We start from the raw sequence: 24,607 nt of genomic DNA on the forward strand, positions 1-24,607 counted from the left end.
TTTCTCAACTCATTTTATGATATCAGTATTACCGAAGAGCAAAACCAGATGGAGACAGTACCAAAAACAAAAGTTCTGACTAAAACCCCTCGAAGCATAGACGCATACATCCTCAAATACTTTAGTATATTAACTTAATATGTTAAAATATTAACATACACAAGTGATTTATTTCATAAATAAAAAACTGACTTAATATACAAAAAATAGTGCAATCCATCATATAAAAGACTAAAGAAGAAAAATAATATGATACTCGTTGATGTGAAAAAAGCATTCAATAAAATTCAGTACCCATTCTTGATAAAAAGCACTTAGCAAATGAGGAATAGACAAGAACTTCTTCAACCTGATAAAAAGCATCTAAAACCTGTACTTAACTTCACATTAATGGTTAAAGGCTGAAATTCAGGAGATGGTTGTTGCCGCCGGCAGCAACAATCCCGTGGTGATTTATCGAAGGTGGACTGGAACTGAACTACTTTATCTGGGCTACTTCCTTGCTTGTTTTTTCTACTAGTTTATAGAGGAACAGAGGCTTTGCTTACTTTTAGTTTTAGAGGAAGACAGGCTTTGAGAGGAAGAAAGACTTTGCTTAGAGGAAGAGAGACTTTGCTTAGAGGAAGAGAGACTTTGCTTAAGATGAAGAAAGACTTTGCTTAGAGGAAGAAAGACTTTGCTTAATTTTAGAAGTGTTACTCTTTCAGAGAGGCTACGCTTATCAAAGGTGTACTGCTTCTTAAAGGTCAGCTGCTTCTTCTTAGAGGTGCATTCTGCATCCTGCGTCCTAAAGTTACATGCTAGAGGTGTGTGCTAGAGGTGCGTGCTATCAGAGGTGCTTTCTATCAGAGGTGCTTCTTAGTGGTGCGTCCCACGTACTGTGTCCATTCTGCGATCTGCGACCTGCAACCTAAAGGTGCGTTCTTAGTCCCACGTTCTGCAATCTCCTCCCAGGCGAAGAGAATGTCTTATATACCCTAAGGCAGCCAATCAGCTTAGGATTAAGTAGCACGGTTGGAGCATGTGCCACGGTACCAATCAAGAAAGAATGAGGAACATCTGTTGACCACTAGTGCAGAGGAGACATTAACTAATCAGGCAAAAGAAGATCATGTTGTGTTAACGCTAATTATGTGCCACCTCTTGGCCCAATGCCAGCCGCCATCCTAGGGCTACCCAAACATGTCTCTGCATATCCCCCTTTTTAGTTTTAAAAAGGTGAAGAAAACTCTAATGGATGCATGATGGCTATCACTACATCTGGATCGACTGTGCCTCTCTTAGGCATCCACATGTCCTGACATTCTTCCCCATCATCGGATCACCAAGAAGCTTGATATTATCGTCTTGGCTCCTGTCTTAGGTTGATATGTCAGCCACACGAGACTTTCCCATCTTTGACTACCAACCGTCCATTTGAGACAACCAAGCAGTTCCGGCTTCTAAGGCGGCAAGTGCGTTTTTTACAATAATCTTATCCCTTTATTGGCATAGGCGCATATTACACATGCAGTAAAATGCTAACACAAACAGACATATGAAATATCTAAGTTTCCTGAAAATGGGGTCATGTGTAACATCCATTTGTCATAAGTGACTAGGCAAAAAGCCTTTTACCAACATTAGGGACTAGAGAATGAGTTACACAGGATGAAAACAAGCAGCTTGCTTTACTGAGGAAAAGATGAAAACCATCTGAGTGGCCAAATCAGCCCCATGATTACCCTCATGTAAAGGACCAGGTAAATTGGTGTGAGCTCTAATATGTCCATCAAACAAGGGCTCCCCACACTCCCACAAAAGCCCCTGCACCTGCAAAAACAATTTGAATGCTGGAGTATGAGGGGCCACAGGTCCAGCCTACTCCAATCTGGGAATCGCCTGAGCGATGCAATCACTATCAGCAAAAAGATTCATTTGTTGCTCCTTAAACTTTACAAGGGCTGTGACAGCTGCTTCCATTTCCACCAATTGAGTGGATTTTTTGAGATGTAAGAAACATTCAGGGCCTTAGGAATAGGTTGTTTTTTATTGTGATGAGGAACCATCTGAATTCATGATCTGATATTGTTCCCCTCTAAAGTCCCATACCTTTGTGGGCCCTGTGCTCTATTTTTTAAATGATTTTGTAACATCTTGCCTTCAGTAACTAATGTGCACTCGTTAACCCAATGTTTTCTTTTTCTGCACTTTGGGCAAAGACCTGGGGCACAAGGTGTAACATATTTTACTGTAGTCATCTCTTGTCTTTTGTTATCTATTGAAGCATATTGGCCTTCTCCTATTAGCATATCAACATTTCTACCAGGAAACCTTGCTACTGCGTTCCTGCAAGCAGTTTCAACAGCAATTTCCTGCCACTGAGCTCTCCAAGTCAGATATTGTCCTCCAGATAACACTGCTCTGCATAGCTGTTTCCAATCAGTCATAATTGCCTCTTTAAAGTTTTTCTAATGGTTGATGGTATCTCTATTTTGGTCCTCAAATACGGGCAGGTTCCATGAATTTTGAAGTTCTTTGTATTAGATTAAGCTCTCTCCTACCTTTTCCCCTTGTTCTTAAGTTTTCTGAGTAATTGTTTTCTATTCCTCACTTTCTTCTCTTTCCCATTGTGGCACCTTGAGCAGCCTTTCCTCTATAAACCCTGGATTTATTTCTGCTAGAGTTTGAATATATGATCGTGCAGTAGTCTCTTTCACTGTCGTGTCATTACCTTTTAATACATCTTTTTTAACCTTATTCATTTGGGTCTTTGAAATTTCCGACCCCATTTTTTCTTACTATCCCTCGCCCTTAAACTGCTATGGCCAGAGACTTCCGCGAGGCTACTCCTTTCCCTCACCCTATTCCTGCGAGGCTCCTCAGTTTACCTGCCATGCCTATTCCTGGAGGTGGACTTGGAATTTTCCCTCGCCCTATACCTGTGAGGTTCCTCAGTTTCCCCACTGTGCCAATTTCCCTTTTCTTTTTCCCCGTACGAGCCACCATTTGTTGCCACCCGCAGCAATAATCCCACTGTTGCCGCCCACAGCAACAAACCCGTGGTAATTTTTCAGAGGTGGACTGGAACTGAACTACTTCTATTATCTTTATCTAGGCTACTTCCTTGCTTGCTTGCTTTTTCGCTAGTTTATAGAGGAAGAGAGGCTTGCTTGCTTTTTCGCTAGTTTATAGAGGAAGAGAGGCTTTGCTTACTTTTAGTTTTAGAGGAAGAGAGGCTTTGAGAGGAAGAAAGACTTTGCTTAGAGAAAGAGAGACTTTGCTTAAGAGGAAGAAAGACTTTGCTTAGAGGAAGGACTTTACTTAATTTTAGAGGTGCTACTTCTTAGAGTTCTGCTGCTTCTTCTTAGAGGTCTGCCGCTTCTTCTTAGAGGTGCGTCCTGCATCCTGTGTCCTAAAGGTGCATGATAGAGGTGCGTGCTATCAGAAGTGCTTTCTATCAGAGGTGCTTCTTAGTGGTGCGTCCTGTGACCTGCGATCTGGAGGTGTCTGCTTAGTCCCGTGTTCTGCGAACTGCAACCTTCATTCTGCGATCTGCAACCTGCGTTCTGCCATCTATCAGAGGTGCTGCTTATCTGAGGTGCTTCCTATAGGTGCGTGTCTTATATACCTAAGGCAGCCAATCAGTTTAGGATTAAGTAGCATGGTTGGAGCATGCGCCACGGTACCAATCAAGAAAGAATGAGGAACATCTGTTGACCACTAGTGCAGAGGAGACATTAACTAATCAGGCAAAAGTAGATCATGCCGTGTTAACACTAATTATGTGCCACCTCTTGGCTTAACGCCAGCCACCATCCTAGGGCTACCCAAACATGTCGCTGCAGATGTTTAACCACAGCAATTAAACAAAGCACTGAAAATACTAACCAGTACAATAAGAATAGAAAAGGCATATGAATTGGGAAAAAAAGTAAAACTTTCTATTCGTAGACAATGTGATTGCTTATGCAGAAAATTCCAAAGAATCTAGGGGAAAACACCCGGAGCTCATAGGTGAGTTTGACAAGGTAGTAGAATACAAGGTCATCACACAAACAATCAGTATTTCTAAGTCATTTCTACCTGTAATGACCACTTAGAAACTGAAATTTAAAATATCACATTTACAATCACTGAACATAGAAGAAATACATAGATATTCACACATGAACAAGAAGTACATGTCAAAACTGGCAAAACCTGAAAAAGGTCTGTGAGTCCAGATAATTACATTGTATCACTATCCTATTTGTCTGTAATATACTATAATTATATAAGGGTTATCATTGGGGGAAGCAAGTCCAAGTGTACATGGAAACCATCTGTACTGTTTTTACAGCTTCATGTCAGTCTAACATTATTTAAAAATAAAAAGTAAAGAGAGACAAAACAGTCTATTTGGGTACCTATAACAAATGCCTTAGCCTGGGTGGCTTATAAAAACAGAAATTTGTTTCTCTCAGTTCTAAAGGCTTTGAAGTCCAAGATCAAGATCAAGATTCTGTGTTTGGTAAGGGGCCATTTTATAGATGGTGACTTCTCCCTATATCCTCACATAGTGACCTAATCCCCTTCATCACCTAATCACCCCCCTAAATCCCATCTCCTAATGCTACCACATTGAGGGTTAGCTTTCAACATGTGGATTTGAAAAAGACCTAAACATTCAAACCATAGCACAAGTAAGCAAGTGGAAGGAAAAAAACTCAATTCATGTGTAACTCCTCTTTCTTTCACATTACATATCTAATTTAGCAGAAAATTCTGTTTGCTCTAATAATCATGGCTCTGACCTCTTATCATCTTCTCTGCTACCACTCTGAGCTAAACTGCATCACCTCTTGCATGGGGGGCACTTCCTAATTGTCCTCCCATTCCTTTCTTTCCATGAGTCAGCACAGAAGGCAAGTCACTCTACACCTCACGATTTCCAATGGCCCCTCATTTCATTCAAAGGAAAATAAAAAAACATTTTTACAACAACCTTCGAGGCCCTGCCTGGTCTGGTGTCTTCTAACCTTCTGATTTCATCGCATACTTCTCTTCCTGGGATTCTATTCTAGCCGCCCTGGCTTCCCTTCTGTCCCTTGAATGTACCAGATCTACTTCTACTGGGGCCTTTGCTCTAGCCTAGTTCTCTTTTCAGAGAGCTTTTCCCCAAACATTTGTTGAGTTACTTGAATGAGAAAAGAATTAGAACGAGAATGTCAGTTTAATGTACATTCTAAAACGCTTTCATCCCTTCACTTAAATATCCCACTTTGGCTTCTCCAAGTGCTACTCTGGTAACATCAAGGAGTTACTTGAATGACATGTACTTATTGTATCATTTGCAGTATCATTTAATAAGAGCAACAAATAGGAATTTTTGGAAATAGCAATTGCTAATTCCTGGATTGGAGAAAGCAAGATGGGCATAGAACTCTGCGTTGCTTGGAAGCAGTGATTCTTCCAGAGATACCTATGAGGTACTGCTGAGCTGGACAGAGGTCAGTTACAGAAAGGAACCTGACCATGGCAGTGGTCAGCCAATGGGAATTTGAGCATGTAAAGCAACAGTTACTATCAATTTGAAGAGGATGAGTCCATGCAAGCAAAAACAAAAGCATTGAATCTGTGATCATAACATGAGTAAAAGTGATGTGAAGTAGGCCAAAAGACAGCTGTCTCTTAAACACCTCAGCAGTTAGTGTGGCCTAAACCATTGGAGAACTCTATCCAACCAGCAATCCGGATTATGGTGGTGGTACAGTACAAATCTGGGGTGTCAGGCAAATTATTTTAAATAAATGCTTGTTGCCCGACTCCTCTTCAGACTTACTCAGCTTAGTCTGGTTATGAAGGAAAAGCAGTTCTTTTTTAAGAAGAGAGCAGATGTTCCTTTCTGCGTCTTCCAGGTGCATGGCCTCCAGAGGAAGACCTGTTGCCACCGTTGGTCTCCTCCAGAATCTTTAGGCTCTCCTGTGGCTTAAGCTTTTGCAAAAAATTTCAGTAAATTTTCCAGGTGACTTTTGCTCTTTATCACATACACCTGTGAACACTATCCAACCAGGCTTGGTACCTCCTTGGTGGAGGAAGGGAAAGGGGAAATTGCATAAAAAAATCCCATGGGGGTACGGCTTAGCTCAGTGGTAGAACAATTGCCTAGCATAAGAGAGACCCTGAGACTGAACCCTAGCACTGCACAAAGAAAATTCCAGAAATGAACATCTTGATATTTTCCTTTCACACAGAGAAGAGGAATTACTTTGCTGAAGGGAAGGTAGGATGAGCCCCTTCTGATTGACACTCTTCCTTGACTTGTCTTCCTTCTATGTTGAAAATGCACAGCTCCTCAGAGCACTCTGAAAAGTGCTCAGTAGCAGTAGAGACAGATGGAGCTCAAAGGCTGTGAGTTCTCACCAACAACCAATAAAAATACATACTCCTCACAACCAGGGCTGAATCCTTAGCTACGTCCCACACTAGTAGTGTGAAGAGGAATATATCATGGCCCAGTGTCATCTCCAAATGGTGACAGTACAATCATGACTGTGTTCAGACCTCTGGTGATAAACACTGTTAATCTTTTGGAACTTGAATGAGTACATACAGTGGCAAGTCTATGAAAAATGGCTGGTCAACTGAGAAGACAGATTAACAGAGCTAACACATGGAAACAAATTTGCCTGTCCATTGAAGGGGTACAACTAGATTATGGAATGTTAACATACTTTAAAATAAATAACCAAACTTTTAAAATGTTTTGAAAATACTGAACTTCATTGGTCAACTTTGAATGAGAAGATTGCTGAAAATGTTCTGTTAAGCCAAAAAAGAGTCTTTAAGGGGCTAGAAGCTATTACTATCTCCCTATCTTTTGAAAAAAATCAAATGAGAGAAGATGACCTCTGTCTAAACTTGGAAAGTGTAAAACTTACTAGAGTTCAAATACAACTTTTATTCTTTTGTGCCAAATATAATTTTAATAGAAAACTAAAGTATGAGTAATATGTAATGAATACAATATTCAAAGACTTAGAAAATCTGTAATACTAGTATAATAAAAGCATCACAGCTTTGGAGTCAGACAAACATGAATTTGATTCTTTTATTTTTTAATTTTTTTTATTGTTGTTGGACCTTCATTTTATTTATTTATATGTGGTTCTGAGAATCAAACCCAGTGCCTCACACATTCTAGGAAAGTGCTCCACCACTGAGCCACAACCCGCACCCCATGAATCTGATTCTTGTTATTGATTTAATTTATCAATCTCATTTTAAAGCCAATGCAGTCGCAGAGACATCCAGGAACCAAGGCTACTATGTGGATATGGGGCAGAGGAGACTATTCTTTATGTTACTCTTAAAGGAATACTGGTAAAGTTCTAAAATTGATGTTCTGACATGAAGTAAAGCAAATCACTGACTTGCCTTCGAATTTTTGAAATGAAAGGAAATTTGGTCTCATCATCTAACCAACTCTCCCAATTTGACTTGTCTGTTAGAGTAGAAGAAAAAATCCTAGATTGGTTTCCAGGCTAGTTGTGCATGTGTATATTACAAATGTGTATGTTTATTATCACTGTTTCAGGCCAGTTCTGGTCCCATATTAAAATCCACAGGGGTAGGGAGAGAACGAGTCTATTACTTTGCAGCAACATAGTGATAGCTCCATACAATTTCACATTCCATTTCTTTGTAGACTTCATAGCCCCTGCAGGGAAACTATACCACCATAGCCATTTTTTCTAATTTTATAACCACAAAATTACATATTTGAGATGGTTATTGGTTTTACTATAACCCTGATCTATTCCTGGTTCCTTCTGCACACCATATAAATATATCCATGGCTTTTCAAGCAACTTGGATTTTTCCTTCAGTTATCCATCTTAACCAACTCATTGGTAGATTTAGATCATGCATATCATCACGGGATCACAAGAATTATTACAAAATAAGTTATGTCAACTTTCCTTGCTGACAAAAGTGGACAGGGACTCTGGAAAGAAAGGCTTGCCCTTTAGCATGCATCTGAACTAAGTGTGAGCCGTGGCACAGGAAATGTACCCAGCATCAGCATGACTCTGCATCCACTTTCAAGTTAACATGGCATCGATTCTTCAAAACTCAGCTATTGCTGAGTAAATCCTAAGCACTAAGTAATACCATCCTGATGCACAAAAGCGAGCTCTGTGGCCAGACTCTGAGAGACCAATCATTAGGGAAGTTCTGTCCTCAAACATGGCAGGGAGGTTTATCAGCCAACATTATTATGCAAAAAGCATTTTTATATACAGTATATCATTTAATCCCAATCCTGCTATTGTTACTCCCATTTTACAAAGGTAGAAACTGAGGTTTAAAGGTCCAATAACTTGCCCAATTTTCTAATAAAGGGGCAGCTAGAGCTCTGCCCTCAGTCTAATTCCCAGGCCTTAGTAGAGAACAGAATACACACTTCACGTTACCTTGGAAGCTCAGGTGTGAGATCTTAAAGGTGCTTACTTCAGGCTCTTTTCAGATATAGAGAAGAGTCATCAACTGCAGTTAGAAAAGTTTTAGGAGTCTCGTCTCCTCTGCCATCTTGGAACTCCCTCCACACACCTGTTTTTGCAAAGCGATTTCTCCTCCTAGCCCACGGGGAGCATCCCAGAAGCGGAAGAACCTGAGCTCACAGCTGGAGGCCCAGGGTCAGACCCAGGTGTGTTACCATCTGCAGAACCTCCCTGGGCGTCCTTTTATAAAGTATGAGGATCGTACTCAATTAACAATTTCCCCCTTTTTCTTTTTTGGGGAGTCTTAGTTTCGATATGTTACCCAGACTTGTCTGAAAGTGGTGATCTCAAGTGGTCCTCCCACCTCAGCCTCCCATGGAGCTGTGAGTACAGGTGTGTACCACCATGTCCAGCTTAAGGTACTGGACACTTTAGGTAATCTCAACTGTCTCTTCCTATCCTAAGATGACATGATTTGCAGCGGGTTTTCAAAAGTCTTTCTTTGAAGCTCAAACCAACCTATGATCGTCCCCACCCCTCTGAATTCATGATTCATCATTTGCAATGAGCCATGTACAACGTGCCCAAAAATTTAGGTAAACCAGGAAAGACTGTAGGGGAGAACCACATACCATTTATCTAAATATGTAAAACTTAGAGATCAAACTATGAAGCTGTCATATAAAACACATTCTATCCTTGGAGTGTGACAAACCTTTCCATACACTGAAGCCCAGGCTTGCATTTAGAATCCTTGGAGCGCTTGGAGATCTGCCCTGGAGAGGAACAATACAGTCAGGGCCACCCTTGGCTCAGGACTCTGGCTATATCCCTCCCCCTTCCTCTTTCACAAGGAAGAGGGGTGTCAGTTCCTGGGTGTGGACACACCAGCACACACACAAGCTCCATCAGCCTCCCCCAACATACACATAGATGCGTACTTATAAACAACAGATAGTGGTTCACAGTTCTGGAAGCTGGAAGTCCAAGATTCAGGGTGCCAGCATGTTTGGGTTCTGATGAATGCTCTCTACCAGGTTGCAGCCTGCGGTCTTTTCATTGTATTCTCATGGAGAAAGGACGAGAGAACTCCCCTGGTATCTCTTTTATAAAGGCACTAATACCACTCACAAGGTCTCCTCCTCGCGACCTCATGACCTACTTTACTCCCAAAGGTCCTACCCCATCACATCAACCTCTTGGGGTTAAGATTTCTACAAGTGAATTTTGAGAGGACATACAGCCAGTCCATAACATAAGTAAATACCTCATTTACAGGCTGTTGATGGATTTTTCGTTACAGAAGAACTTTTCTGTTATAAGAATATTTAGCATTTATACAGAATTCTAGAAACCTAAATAATCTGCAATCAACCATTTAGGTTAAACCATGTGTGTATCATGAGAGTCAAAATATTTCTTCCCCACTTCATATCCCTCCATCTTTGAGTCAATTTTCTAAGCTATTTGTGAGTTATTATAAGTAGATTTCCCTAGTGCATTTATCTCATAGAACCTGAGTGTTATGCTCTCTGAAATGGGGCATATTTGCCCAGTTATTTTGAAATACATAGCAAATCGTTGTAAGCCACGGTTAACCTACAGCTCGCTGCATGTATTTGCAAGAACACACTCAGTCAACCGCCTTCCGGAACAAGGTACATAACACTGCCAGCACCTCAGAAGCCACATCTGGACTCTCCCCGAAATCACCCCAACAAAACCACTCTTCTGACTCTCGTCTCCGGAGACTCTCTTTGCCTCTTCTATTTTGTGATGTTGTGCCGATGGAACCACAGAATGTGTACTCCTTGTGTCTGGTCTCTTTTACTTGATATCTTATTTGTGACACTTGGTGTGTAGAACTTGTGGTCGATCCTCATTGTCGAATAATATTCCAGTGCATGAACACATCACCATTTATCCGTTCTCCGGTCTGCCCTGGAAAATGACTGAGATGGGTTAAAAGGAAAACCCGAGGACCGATACTGATGGGTGCTCATATGGGGGAGGCAGGAGCGGGAGAAGCCCTGGCTGACTCTAAGCCATTTCTCTCTCAGGCTAAGGAGACTGGGGGCCACACTGTGGTCGGTGATCTTTAAGAGAATCACAGATGGGGCAGCCGCTCATGGGAGGAGTTTGCAACGGCTTGGGAGAGACACGGGCGTTTTCCTTAGATGTGCAACTCCAGGAGCTTTAGTTCTAAACCGCAAAGATTATTACCGCCTCTCACTCTCCCTCCCTCCCGGGTGCTTGCCCTCATTGCTGTGAAATTGCTGTACCCCATTCTGGTCGCTCTCAGCTCGTCTGTTCCCCCTAATGATGCCCTATTCATACCCAGACCTTCTTCCAAAAGGGTAAGGTAAGAGGGACAAAGACATTTTTAATGAACTTAAAAAGCATCTGGTGGACATAGGACGTTGTGAGGGGTCTTGGTGAGCAGTATGTGCAAGCGAAGGGCCCTCGTCCTTCTGATTCTTATGATACAGGCCTGTCAAGCCACAGAGGATGCAGGGCCTAAGCCAGAACAAAGTTCGAATTTCCTAGTCTATTTTGGGTCTAACATTTTGTCGAAAACCATAAAACCAGAGAAGTATGGGGCTGCTGTGATGGCAAAGAAAGACGCATTGTGACCAGAAAAGGCCAGAGTGAAATCCCAGTTTTCAAAACAGGTCCCTGTGTCACCTCCCCACCCCACTTTCATCCTGATTGTTGCCTAGGAAGTGGCCAGAGATTATAATCCCTCTGTGGTCACAGCTGTATTCAGTGACAAGGTGCTTTACTGAGGGGTGTGGACCAGAGAGAGGGGTGAGGGAAGCAGGGTTCAATCTTTTGAGTCAAATTTTTAGGTGATTGCTCCAGTGATCAACAATACCAGACGCCTCTGGCTGGCAGTGCAAGGGCTGCTGACACCTGTCTGTCCATTACCAGGGAGCATTTGCAGTGGAAGGTACACACTGTTGGACTGCTGATGACCCAGAAAGCTGACAATTAAACGGAGATGAATTTTAAGGGCCTCAATTGAGTGTCCAGAGTTGGCTGATTGAATTGCAACAAAAACACCAAAACCTGAAAAAGTGTCAAGAGTGGCATGTGCTCCTCCCCCATCGCCCCATAAGGGAGCTGAAGGTCTGAATCCATCAATCAAGCTGCTGGGAACAGCAGGAGCAGCACCTGTGCCCTGCAGCTTCTCCATGGCCACCAAGCAGGCCACCTTGAGGCTGGGGCTGCAGTCTGACATGCAGGATCCCTGCAGCAGGAACATGGAGTCCTTGGCTTTGTGCCCAGGCTGTACGTATGCCCAACATCCAGCATGACTTGGGACCCAGGTAACAAGGTGACAGTTTAGCAGCCCAGGCTCCAGCCAGGTGTGGCTCTAACAATGTCATCAGGGAAGGATCCTGTCTGCATCTGTGTGAGTGAGATGGTCCCAGCAGCAGTCACAATTGGCAGCCTCCAAAGGGCTGTTAACATGTGAAAAGGGCAGACCAAACATCTGCCATTTGCCGTTGACAACAGCCTAAGAATGATTAAAGTACAGGACATCTACACCAAGGGACAATTGACCAGGACAATAAAAACAGTGAACTCTGTCCTCTGGGAAGAGACTCCCTGTCTGTCTTTGACCCTATGTGGGCAGTATGGCCACAGAACCCAGTGGACACCAAATCATCAGTGACCCAGGCCAGGCATTTAGGGGAAACTGTGACCCCGAAAGCCACAGCTTTGCTTTGGGTGGTGAAGTGGGAGATGAAATTTCCCTTTGACGTCCAGAGGCGACTTCTCCACTGAAAGCCGAGGTGCTGCTGAGAGGCTGGCTGAATTTCATCTTCCAGTGAAGGTCCTTCCTTCATCTTCCTTCCTTCATCTTCCTTCATCTTCTACGCCAGTCCTTCCCACCTCCTCAGTCATGGAGTCCAAGTTCACTGACCTAAGAGTGGAAAGATCAGTCCACAGAGTCACATGGCCTCCATGGGCCAGGTGTACAGATTCAGTGGCAGCCAGAGAGCAAACCGATAGCAGTTCCTCAAAAGGGGCATGCTCTGTGGTTAGAAGTCTAAAACATACGTGTGCATCCGGGCAGAGACTGTCTCCTGTGGCCAGAGACCCTAATTGGCAAAGTCATTGGTCTCAGTGACTCATAGCTCGCAAAGCCAGGAGGGCAAGAGTTCCCAAGCATGCTAACATGTCCCTCCATGTGGTTCTTCCCAGTCAGAATAGCAGTGGCTATTGATGGGCAGAAAGTCTAAGCTTAGAACACATGGATTCCTATTCCACATCCAGATAGCCAGCATACTACAACAACATTAATTTTATATCTTATTAAAAAGAGATAAATTTCATATACTTATTCAAAAGAATCTTTACTTGTGTCTATTTCTGCTTGGGTCCAATCAGGAAAAAGAAACCACCCCAGAACTCGAACAAGGAAATTGAATGTAAAGTATAACAGGTGTTTGGAATAATGGTGCATCAACTCGTAAGAGGAGAACTCTAAAGAATGTAGAATTAACAAATATACGAGAAATGACTGTTGAGGACTGAGCTAGAACGTGCTCTGTCAACAGACAGAGATCCAGAGCTTGTCAAGAAGGCACGGCCATGGCTCTCCAGACGGCAGGGAAGTCGTCATGGTAGCGTTCTGGTCCCGGCTTGAACATCTGCTCCAGAGGGTGCCGGGGCAAGCTGCGCACGGGCAGAACAGAGCTACAGGATCACCCGAGGATACAGTAGGGGAGGTAAACTGATAGCCATGGGGTGCTGCTGGCGCTATGCCCTGTGGGAGCTCTGCAGGATCTGGACCCTGGAGAAACCATGTGCTAGAGAAGCTGCTGGTCTCCAGAAGCACAACTGGGCTGGGGACAGAACCCTTTCCTACTGCATCATCTACTAACAGAATTTAGCCTCCTTCCTTCTGACAAAGGTTACTTGTTTAAGTTCCCATATTAATTTTTACAGAGCAGGCATAAAGGGTGAGACAATAATAACTCCATGGCTGACATGGTGTATCTGTTGGAAGGGATCTTTACTTGTATCTTCTTTTTTCTTTTTTGGAATTATTATTATTATTATTATTGGTGAAGCTGGGGATCAGAGCCAGGGCCTCGTGCATGCTATGCAAGTACTCTAATACTGAGCTACATCCTCATCCCATGTATCCACCCATGTTTTTAAAAAAAGATGGAAGAAAACATGATAAAACATTAAGTTCAAATTCTAAGTGGTGAGAATTTTAGTGTTTATTAGTTTGTAACTTTCTGTATAAGCTTAGCAAAGAAAATATTGGTGAGAAAAGTGATACTTTGCTTAAACTTGAGAAGCTGGGCGCTGATAATTGAACTTCTCCACTTACAAAGAAATTGATTTACACCAACTCTTCAAACCTGTGTGATCTGAATTCTGTTGAGGAAAGAAGCTGTTCCTGTGTTCATTTACACATCTTATTCAAATATCTAATGAGCATTTTTTCTATGCCAATAACCAGACCAGCTACAATGTCTCAACTATCATGTTCCTTGGGGTCCAGTGAGCAAGAGAGAAATTCTCAGAAAATTAAACTGAACTACAAGAAAAGAGAACACAAGACCAGAACTTACTAAGAAAGTGTTCTAGAAGACCTCGTGGTGGCTAACGTTTGAATTATGCTAAAGGAAATAGTAAGAATTACCTGGGCAAAGAGAGGCAGCGAGAAATTTCCAGAGAGAAAAACAATTGTTTGGGGGGAAAAAAAATTTCTCAGTTTTTCACCTATGAAATAATGAAGACAAGGGATTGGAAAAAGATACGCTCTAAGGAACAGCTATAAGAGTGAACTCTATTCTAAATAAAATGATTTATGTTTGCTGGTGTTAGCGCATTTATAAATGATCTATGATCCTTCCACTCCCACTGCGCCAGGAGAGCTAAAAAAAGAGAGGCTGTATTTGGGTCTCAATTTCCCAGCAATCTGCTAATGCAGAAGGGTTTAAGTGGTTGGAATCGCTCGGCATGCACTTCAGACTAGAATCAACACTTTCTGGGACAGGTGACACAGGTATCTTTGGTGAAATTCGCATTTTATCCTTGTGTCCCCTCTTATATGAAAGGAGAGTGACGCTTTGGTGCTCTGACCCGTGTATCCTGGGCTTAGGGAGAGGCGCGGCTAGATGAGGGGGTTGTTTCCATGCGGGAGTGGTGAGTATTCCCATCACATTGCCTATGTATGAAGGCATGCTACAGTCTTTGTTTTTGGAGAGGGAAGAAGCCACAGTTGTTTCAATACCCAAAGTGATTCACACGTCTGGAATGAAGAGACGATCCTGCATTGGAGCCACCGATAATGCCACCTCTGTTGCTGTGCCGGGCAGGGGACCAAGGCTAGGACTAGTCAGCTGACTGTCCATACATGTGTAAAGCACTTTAAGCTGTCTGCGATTCAGGGTTTCAACTTGCACGGACCTGACGATTGACTTCTGACTTCCCCTCCGGGTTTTCTATTAACGTTGTGAGACAGGGTTAGGAGAATAGTGACCCATCACAACTGTTTTCTCAGAGAACTGAAATGGAGCCTGCCCTGTTGTTGGGAAGAAAGTCTCTTAATCAAGAAGCTGTCTTGAAGATTTGGTTGCCATTTACCTTTTTTTGCTGTTGTTGTTGCCATGTATGTAGGAAGATTTTTTTAGAAGTAGATTTTATTTCTTAGAGCAGCTTTAGGTTGCAGGAAATTGAGTGGAAAATACAAAGAATTCCCAATTACTCTATGTGCCACACATCCCTCCCCCATATTTTGATGGACTTACACTGATACATTGTTCTCACCAAAAGTCCACAGTTTACAGTTCACTTTTTTTTTTTTCCTAGGGATTGACTCATGGGCACTTTAACACAGAGTTACACCTTGTTTTGAGACAGGATCTCACTAAGTCGCTGACGCTGACCTTGAACTTGTGATTCTCCTGCCCCAGCCTTGGGAGTCGCTGGGAATTGTAGACACGTGGCATCGTACTTGGCTAGGGTTCATTCTTAACACTGGGCATTCTGTGGGTTTGTACAAACGTATGGTATGTGTCCAACATCATAGGATCCTGCAGAGTATTGTCACTGCCCTGAAATTCCTCTGTGCTCTCTGCTCTTGTTCTCCCAACTCTCAGCCCCTAGTAACCACTGATCATTTTATTATCTCTGTAACTCTGCCTTTTCCAGACTGTCACATAAGCCTTTTCAGACCAGCTTCTCCCACACAGTAATATGCCTTTAAAGACGCTCCGCATCATTTTGTGGCTTAATAGCTTATTTCTTTGTAGCACTGAATTTGTACCCCATCATCCAGATGTATCACACTTTGTCCCTTCGCCAACTTCACCAACCAAGTTCTGGCAATTCTAAATAGAACTGCTACAAACATCTGTGTGCAGGCTTTTGAGCTGACATGTTTTCAGCTCTTTTGGGTAAGGCGGAAGGAGGGCGATTCTGAATCATACGATGAGAGCATGTTAGGTTTGTAAAAAACCACCACACCCTCTCCCAGAGTAGCTCTACGTTTTGCATTCTCGCCAGGAAGGAATGAGGCCGCCTGTTTCTCCACAACCACATTTGGTGTTGTCCGTGTTCTGGATTTGGTCATTTTAAGAGGTGTACAGTAGTATCTCATTTTAACTGCAATCCCCTACTGATATTGGACATCTCTTCTTGGGCTTATTTGCCATCTATACATCTTCTTTGGCTTCTGTTCAGGTTTTTGTTCATTTGTAAATTAAATGGCTCATTTTCTTATCATTGAGTTTTAAGAGTGTGTGTGTGTGTGTGTGTGTGTGTGTGTTGTGCATGTGTGGTGTATTTTGGATAATAATCCTCTATCAGAAAAGTCTTTGGCAAATATATTCCCTCGTCTCTGGTTTATCTTGTTCCCTCAGTGGTGTCTTTTTAATTTTAAAGACTCCAGTTTGTCAGATTTTCTTTATTGGATGAAGTTGTTTTGGTTTCACTCATTGTTTTCCTTTCCACTCTGATAAAGACTGCGGTCCTCTGGTCCTCTGGCAACCTGCTGGCCTGGGAGAGGTGACAGGCAGGGTGGGAACTCCCTTCCCCCACACTGTCCCAGGTGGTGATGACTTGAGCTTAAAATGAGATAACGTTTGTGGACCCGTTTTTCACTGAAAAGCAGCTGTCCACACGACAGGAGCATTAAGAAAAAAGACGGATGTATCCTCATGGTTGCCAGTGGCACTGGAAATCCAAGCGACAAAGAGCTGCAAACACCCTCTTTGATTCCAGAGCTTTGAAGAGCTTGAGGACTTTCACCACCTCTGGAAGAGAGTGGATCTGCACAGGTGCCACTGTCTCCGGGAAGGACAAAGATTCTCAGCCGGACCAAACTTGACGCAGGCTTCTGAGCCTTTGCTTGGCCTCTGTGTGCACTTGTAAGAACTGGTTTAGCCAAAGCCCCTGTGCTCAGTGTCAGCTCCCTCTTCAAGTCTCAGGGTCCGGAACTTTCACGCCCCCCATCCCTGCAGGGAGAATCCTGATAGGTCAGTTCACTGGAAGCCCCACCCCTGATATTTCCTCTTAGTGATTTTCCATTCGCTGACCGCCCCCCACCCTGCCCCACTTTGTTGTTACTCCACTTGGAATTCTCACTTGCTGATGCGACGTAGAGCTGAGACAGGTCCCTCCCCCAGTGCAAGACCCTATTGGGTGCTGCCTCCACCTACCTCCATGGTCCTGGGCAGAGTGCACACCACCGCGCTTCAACAAGCCTCACTGGTGTTTTTCCTTTAACAGAAGCACCAGGAATTGTTTTGTGCTGTGCAAGAGTTTCCTAGTTTCCATTTATCTCCTGCTTCAGTTCCCCCACCCCATTTGTTCTGATAAAAATAAATGAAACCGCAACTAAATTTAACTGAATAATTTTAAAAGGCAACAAAAAGAAAACAGAGACAAAAATCAAGTCGAGAGAAAGAAAATGAATTAGCCTGGGCCAGTGGTAGCCGCTGGGGTTTTGCATCTCGGGCTGCTTGCCTGACTTTGGGGCGGGCGGACCTCGCAGGACTGGTGTGGAAGTGGCCTACTGAGGTAAGACACAGGAAGAGGAGGGAAATTCAGGAAGATGAGAGAAAGAAGAGTAGGAGAGGGCAACAGGTCAAGTTCCCAAAATTGCTCACTTATGTTGCTGAAGAGCTAGCCATCGACTGTAGGTAGGAATTACACAAACAAACCTTTTTTTATTTTTTTCCAACAGTGAAGATGGATTTTCTTCTCACCAGATCAGTAATGTATACTCACTGTAGAAAATTCAGTCGTGCCTGAAGGTGCATCAGACACCCCTCGACTGGCACTTCAAACCATCCAGCCCCTACAGCCTACTTCAGGGGTGGTAGCCCGCCCATCTGGGCTCCTTGATCACAACCAAGGGTGTCTCTGCTCAGGCCCTGTCCCATCTGCTGCCCAGTCCCAGGCTTCTCCTGTGCAAGCGTGTCAGGCACCCTTGGAACTGCTGGTTCTTAGGCAAGAGAACCCAGAAACACCGTGGAGTCATGCTCCAGGTCACCCTTGACCATTGGCTAACAGGAACAAGTAGAAAGTGTTCCCCTTGGTCCTCTGGGTGAATAATCCTGAGGTGTAGTTCAGAAAGCTCCTGAGAAGTCCCAGGGAAGGGAGTTCCAGTGACCTGCCACCAGAAAGTGCATCCTCACATTGGCTCTCCCTTCTTCACATCTCTTCCTGCTTCCCAGCTGGGTAGCACTTCCAAATAAACCTTCCTGGAGGAGCCCAGAGTAAGACAGCATGTAAGGAAATAAGAAAAAGCACCTGAACACAGCCCTCCCAGTATAACACCCTGGTTATGTTATGGGGAGATCGCAGTAAATCACCAAGTCCATTTTACAGCAGGAGACGGAACCATCTTTATTCACCAGCTGGCGGGATGTGGGGCAGGATGCAGTCTGCACCCTTTGACTCCCTCCAGAGGTTAGAGTACACCTTTTATACCATAAGTAAAGCGTGTCAGTACATCAACCATAAGTGGCTGTTGCTATGACAGAGAATGGTTAGGGTGCACTGCCCAAGAAAAGTGGAACCCAGAGGGAGAACAATATTACATTGTATAAGAATTGCCATTTTGTGTTGCCAAACCTGCTATGCTAGGCAACTGTTAATGGGTACAGAGGCAAAGTTTTCTCAGGGGAGAAGCATTTCCTACATGGCATGGAGCCTTAGGGTAAAATGGAGTCTCTTTGGTCATTGCCCATATAGCCTAGCCCATAACATTTACCCTCTGTGCAAGCATGGGATCATATCACAAGTGATTTTTTTAAAATCCAGCCTTTATCATCATTATTATCATGAGCACATCCCTCTTTTCCTTGCTCCCAGCTAATTCCCTCTTTGTCAGTTCCCACTGGCTAATTCCAGTATGTGTCCTGTACTCTTCTGGATGGTCATGTGGTCATACTCTGACACATGCAGGCACACAGCCACGCACACACAGACCACCAGTCGGGCTGCACTAGAATGCCGTGTGCTGACGAGACCCCAGCATCTCAGTAGTTGGTTGCCCCAGCTTTTGTCTTGATGGTATAAGATCTGCAGGCCCTGCAGCAAGTTCCTGGGGCAGGCAGTGCCCAGGATGACTGTTGTCCTTGAGGCAGCTGAGCCACTGAGGCAGCTTTATAGGATGTCCCCATCATTCTCCATCCAGGTCTGTGCTTCCACAAGGGCAGAGGAGAGAGACTCAGAACTGGTCAGGGGTCTTTTCTTCCAGAACTTTCCAGAGTGGATATGGTAAAGGTATTGCTGTCTCTAGGTGAAGGAAACAGCTTCACAGATGAAGTGATTTGTCTGAGGCCACAACTGGCAAATAGGAGGACAAAATTCCCTAGCTGCCTCCTCCAGCCCTTTCTACCTGGACCAGTACTTAAATAGTGCAGCGTATTTCCTCCAGACCTTGACGCCGTGGCTTGCAGGAGAGCATGTGCATCAAATCCGAGTTTGCCCTAGAAGCAGGGAAAGAATGAAAGGAATTCCCCACTGCGGAACATCCCAGAATAGTTCCACCAGGTAAACACATTCTTTCCTAATAGAAACCTGTTTGGAAAAAATTGCCTTTCTGAACAGCAGTCAACTGCTGTTGCTAAAATCAGAGCATGATTCGTTACAACTAAGTCCACCCTAAAAAGTGCCATTTCCATCGGGCAGACGGCGACGTGGAGAGAGCAGGGAGCAGAGCTGCTGGCTGAGCTGCAGGGTGCTGTGCCTCACCCGGAGGGCTCTGGGAGAAGACCGGCGGGCTGTCCTGTGCACTTGCGTGCGTTTTGGAGAACTGAAAGTGTGTGGTTGTTTCTATTTTTTATTTTATTTTTTGGAACCGGGTCTGACAGGGAAACTAGAACTAAGGCCTAGGTTTCCTCCTTATTCTCAAAGTTCAATAACCGTGAAGCGATGTTTCCATACTGACAAAGGTATTTGGACCCATTTGTCCTGGGGTTAAGGTGAGTTTCAAAAGGCTGTCGTCTATTCAAGTGTAAGACAAAAGAAAGGTCTTTACCCACTCAACACTCTCGGAGACATTTTCTATGTTAGAATTTCTCATTGAAACCTGCTTCCAAGCACAGCACATGAAGGTAACGTCACAGGCCTTGAGCTCAGCCCCAGAGCAGTCTTGGCTGCTGTGATGCATGAAACCTGGCAGCTGCCCCTTGTGTTACATGCTCTTGCAGTTGGAGATCTTTCTAATAAAATGACAATAAAGTTTCTTTGAGAAGAAATCTGCCTTAGGAAATGGATTGGGAAAGAAATTTAAAAGTTGAAACAAACGACTGTTCTTCAAAATGCTTGTAAGTCCATCAAGGCAACTCACTGGTTTTTTGAGAGCTGCTTTATAGAGCAGACGATCAACCAGCAGCCTGTGGTTAAGTATGAGACTCAAGTGCCCAGAACAGGCATGTGCTCTTTTTAAAGTGAAATGACAATAACTTCGCTCAGTCCTTCCAGATCTCTTGAGTTATTTCCCTCATGGTCTTTCCCTCTGTCATGTGCAGTGGGTGTCATGATATAAAGAGCATTTAGGAGGAAGCAAAAGTGAATTCTCCCACGTCTACCAGTCTGACAAGTATGGGTGGATTTGGTCTTTTAAGTTGATTCTTTTTTCCACGTACATACACATGGGTGTGTCCCAGGCACCTGCGTAGGTAATGGGTTAACTGTTGCCTGGATAGGTTTTGAACACCCGCTTTGTATCTGCGATGGAGATCTCTCTACAGTCTGACAGCAAATCTGCTGCTGTCACACCAAGGCAAGAAGAGCCCCTTTCTAAGCTCCTGCGGTACAGGATTTCCAGGTCTAAGGCAATCCAGTGATGAACATGAATCATCAAGGGCTGAGTTCTGTTTCCCCAGATGTGAAGATCGAACGCCCGAGAAAGGCTGAGGCAAGCTAGAAAGCAAGTTTTAGGTAAAGGATAGGCAGAGATAGACTTCTCTGCAGAGGAGAGCTGGATGTCTGAGGAAGTGGGTGTGTCCTGACCCTCTTACACATTTTAGAGTTCCTTTGTTTTCATGTCCCTCTTCTCCCCTTATCTTGCCTACTGACTAGTGACCAAAAGGTGGGAACAAAACCTTCCAGGGCTTCTGCCCAAACAAGCAGGAAAGGAACCTCCCAGGAGGTACTTCCTTAACAACTTCTTGGGAGGAACAATTCCCTGGAGGCAGGTATCCTTGGCAACAGGCGGAGGAGGGGGGAGTGTCCTGAAGGTATTAGCATTTCATTTCCTCCTGAATTAGCCCCCATCTTTGTGACCCGATCATTATTACCTACACTGTCCTTTTGTTCCCCAACCTCAATGGTGGGAGGTGGTCTCAGTCTCTACATCCCACCTGGTGGAATGAATGGGCTCTTTGTCCTGGAACTCTCAGGGGCTGGCCCCAGAAGTCTGTAGGTGAGGGGACATAGTTTCAGCCCTAAGTCATTGGACAGAGAGGGTTCTCTTTGTGTCACTGCATTATCAGACATCTGAGGGACCAGAAATTGTGAAGGTGCATGATTTCACTGAAACCAAATATTTTCTGCACTGAAAATCATACATCTGACTAATGTTTTCAGTTCCTGGGGTTCTTAAAGAACATCTAGCTCTTCAAAGATATCCTCTCATCTTTGGGAGTGGATTCCCATCAGTCTTCCCAGATAAGTAACTGTGGTATCTACCGCTTACATTTGTCTGATCATATTTCTTTTTTGTGAAACCTTTGAGGAAGATCATGTGAAAAGCACGGAACCTGTCATTCATATTCAAATTCCAGCCAGTGGGAAGCAGAGGTTATTGTCTGTGGCCACCTGGGATTACCTCCTGCTGAGGGAGGAACAAGTGAACTGGGGAAGATGTGCACATCTTCTAGAGATTTGGACTTGGGAAGAGCTAACTCTGCTGCAACAGCCATTAGGTTATCTTCCGTTGAAGAGAGTGTGGGCCTTCATTTTGGAATTGTGTTGATGGAAGTGAGAAAGTGTGTATGCATGGGGTGGCCAAGAAGGAGATGTGAGCCACACATCCCTCAAGTGCCAGCCTGCTCCTCATGATTTGGTGGGATGCTTCTGACTCTCTGTAGCCTGGACTGTAGGGTTAGCTTAGGACCAAGAGAAACCAGGCAGGATCTTTCCCTCAGACCCTGAACCTTGTCCACAGGTGTGGGAGATAACCCACTGGAAGCTGAAAGAAAAGGCTTCTGAACTCCTGCTGCTGAGATCCCTGAAGTGGGAGCATCCCTGGCTCCTACATTTCTCAAGCCTGAGTCTTCATTTTTTCATTTGATTGGGTGTCTGACCCAGAGTCCTCCCAAAGAGCCCTCCTGATTCAACTGTGCTAGAGTCACGTGAATCACAGCCCAAAACTTTAACTTATTAATGATCTTCTTGGGGTACGATGGGCACCAGGCACCAAATTCTTGAGACATAAACTTGATTTACTTCTCATGAGACTGTGAAGAAGAGTGGGGCTGTCGTGGACACAGTCGGACCTCACTCAGTGCTCACACACACCCGAGTGCCCAGCTGCTGCCCTCTGTGTCTGAGGTGTTGCCGTAAAAATACCCCAGAAGTTCTCAGAACCTGAAGTAGCACGATTTCAACTGCATGATTCTCCCAGCTTTCCTCCCACGGTCCAGTTTGGGTGCCCACTGAGGGCGCTGGCTTCTCGGCACTCCCCTGGGTGACTCCCACCTTCCTGGCTGTGTCACTCACGCTTCCCAGACAAAATGCTTCTGCTCACATCCTTGTCTTCACATCTGTTTCTTGGAGAAGCATTTTGTCTGGGAAGATGTAGCTCCACATCGGCCAGGATTACTTGCTCTGTAAATGCTGGTCTGTCTGGTTTTTACATGTCGACACTGAGGGACAGAGGAGGCAGGGCTCTCACCCACGGTCACTCAGCTAGTAGGTAGAGTGTTCAGGATGGTCATCACCCTGATGGCAGCTCTGGTCCACTGCCTGGACAAGGGCTTCTTTGTGGGGCTTGACGTACACATTGCAGGATGTTACTCAGCACCCCACCTCCTGTTGTGACAACCTAACAAGCAAGCCTCCCCAAATTGCAGGATGTCCTCTGTCAGGAGGGCAGGATTCCCCCAAGAGAGCCAGGGGCAAGAGAGCCAGGTTTGAGCAGAAAAAGTGGAGGACATCAAGGGTCTGTGCTGAAGGAGGGAAGCAGAGGGACAGCACACGGACCGCCCGTCCTGGACCCCGCGTAAGCCCATCGCCGTCTGTGTCTTCTGACTCCGGCCCTGGCCCACTTTCCAGTGTGCTGGGCTTGCTGGGATCAATTGTTCCACTGCTGTGCTTGTTAGAAAGTTCTTTCCTACTGAGCCCTCGCCGCCTCCTGGTAACTTACTTCATCAGTGAGCCCTGCAGAGCCCGGCAGAGCCCTGTGGAGGGCTTAATCCCTTCTCACGGGCTGGCACTTGAACTATTTGAAAACAACTCCTGTGCCTGCCCTGTGCACGCCGCCAGCCCCTCCCCGGCCTCTGGGTGTCTTCCTGGTGCTCAGGCACTGGGAAAATTCACTCCGAACAACAAAGGCGGCGACAGCACATGCCAGGGAACAATTGTCACAGGGACGATGACATCTGGCGGAATAAGTGACAGGAATGCAGGATGCAATCCCAGAAGTGGACCCACTGGGAGCAGGAGAGCGGTAGGACGGTGGGACGGGAAACGCCAGGTCTCCCCAGCACTTCAGGAACGGGAGAGAAGACCGGTAGCTATGGACCACAACACACCCAGGCAAAGCTCCCGAATTCCAAGAAACTGATATAAAGAACAAAAACAGTGACAGCAAGAAGTGAGTACGAAGGATGGATCGAATCTCTATTAATGCAGCCTGCTGGTTAAACACAGCCCTACACAGATGAGAACAATTAATCAATTTCCATTTGCCTGAGGCTTTACTTGACATGACCCATATTCTATTTTAAGGGTTTCCGAGTCCCATTAAGGAGCACCTTCCTTTGGCTGTCTGTTTTCACTAAATAAATCACAATGGCTTGCTCTTTTTTGGGGGGTGAGTCTTTCTGAGGTTCTATTCCTGCTGCCCCTCCTAAACAGCCCAGAGGCAACGCTAAGCCTTGACTCATGTCCCTTCGAATGGACATAAAGATGTTCTCCTTTCTTCCTCACAAACGTCTTCCTTTCCCTTGGGTAGAGGCTCATGTTATTTCTGGCTGCTCTGATCCAGGTCCTGGGCAGAGTCTGCAGCAGACACTCCCCTCCCTTGAGCCTCAAGGCATTTAGATGATGAGCACAAAGTTCATAGTCTTAAAGACCCCAACTGCCCAACTTTTAAAAGTGAAATAAAAGTCCCCCTTGCAAACTGCACCACAGCAACTGGGCACCTCCTGGAAGTGATATTTATGGACCTTTTGAGGGCAATTCCTCTCTCTCTCTCTCCCTCTCTCTCTCTCTCTCTCTCTCTCGGGGTGGGGGTGGGGAAGAGAGAGAATTCTAGCAAAGCAACGTGCCTCTGAAGAGTGGCAGGTAATGCTCCCCTAAATAACTTGAACTTCCACTGGCTGGCTTTTGTTCATGAAAAGCTAATCCTTTCAGGTACAGACCTATATAAAACATCAGGGATTCAAGAGTGCCCGGAAACCGCAAATCTCTTCTGCACCATAAGGTAAAGA

The 24,607-nt window shown here is 44.7% G+C and overlaps 1 protein-coding gene across 1 annotated transcript in view; it reads left to right on the plus strand.

The window, feature by feature from the left end:
- Positions 1-24,607, plus strand: part of Mettl21c (methyltransferase 21C, AARS1 lysine) — an 86,700-nt gene that overhangs the window by 52,504 nt on the left and 9,589 nt on the right. The gene's annotated exons all lie outside the window — the stretch shown is intronic.

This window comes from Sciurus carolinensis, chromosome 5 (assembly GCF_902686445.1).
Source record: "Sciurus carolinensis chromosome 5, mSciCar1.2, whole genome shotgun sequence".
NCBI lineage: Eukaryota > Metazoa > Chordata > Mammalia > Rodentia > Sciuridae > Sciurus > Sciurus carolinensis.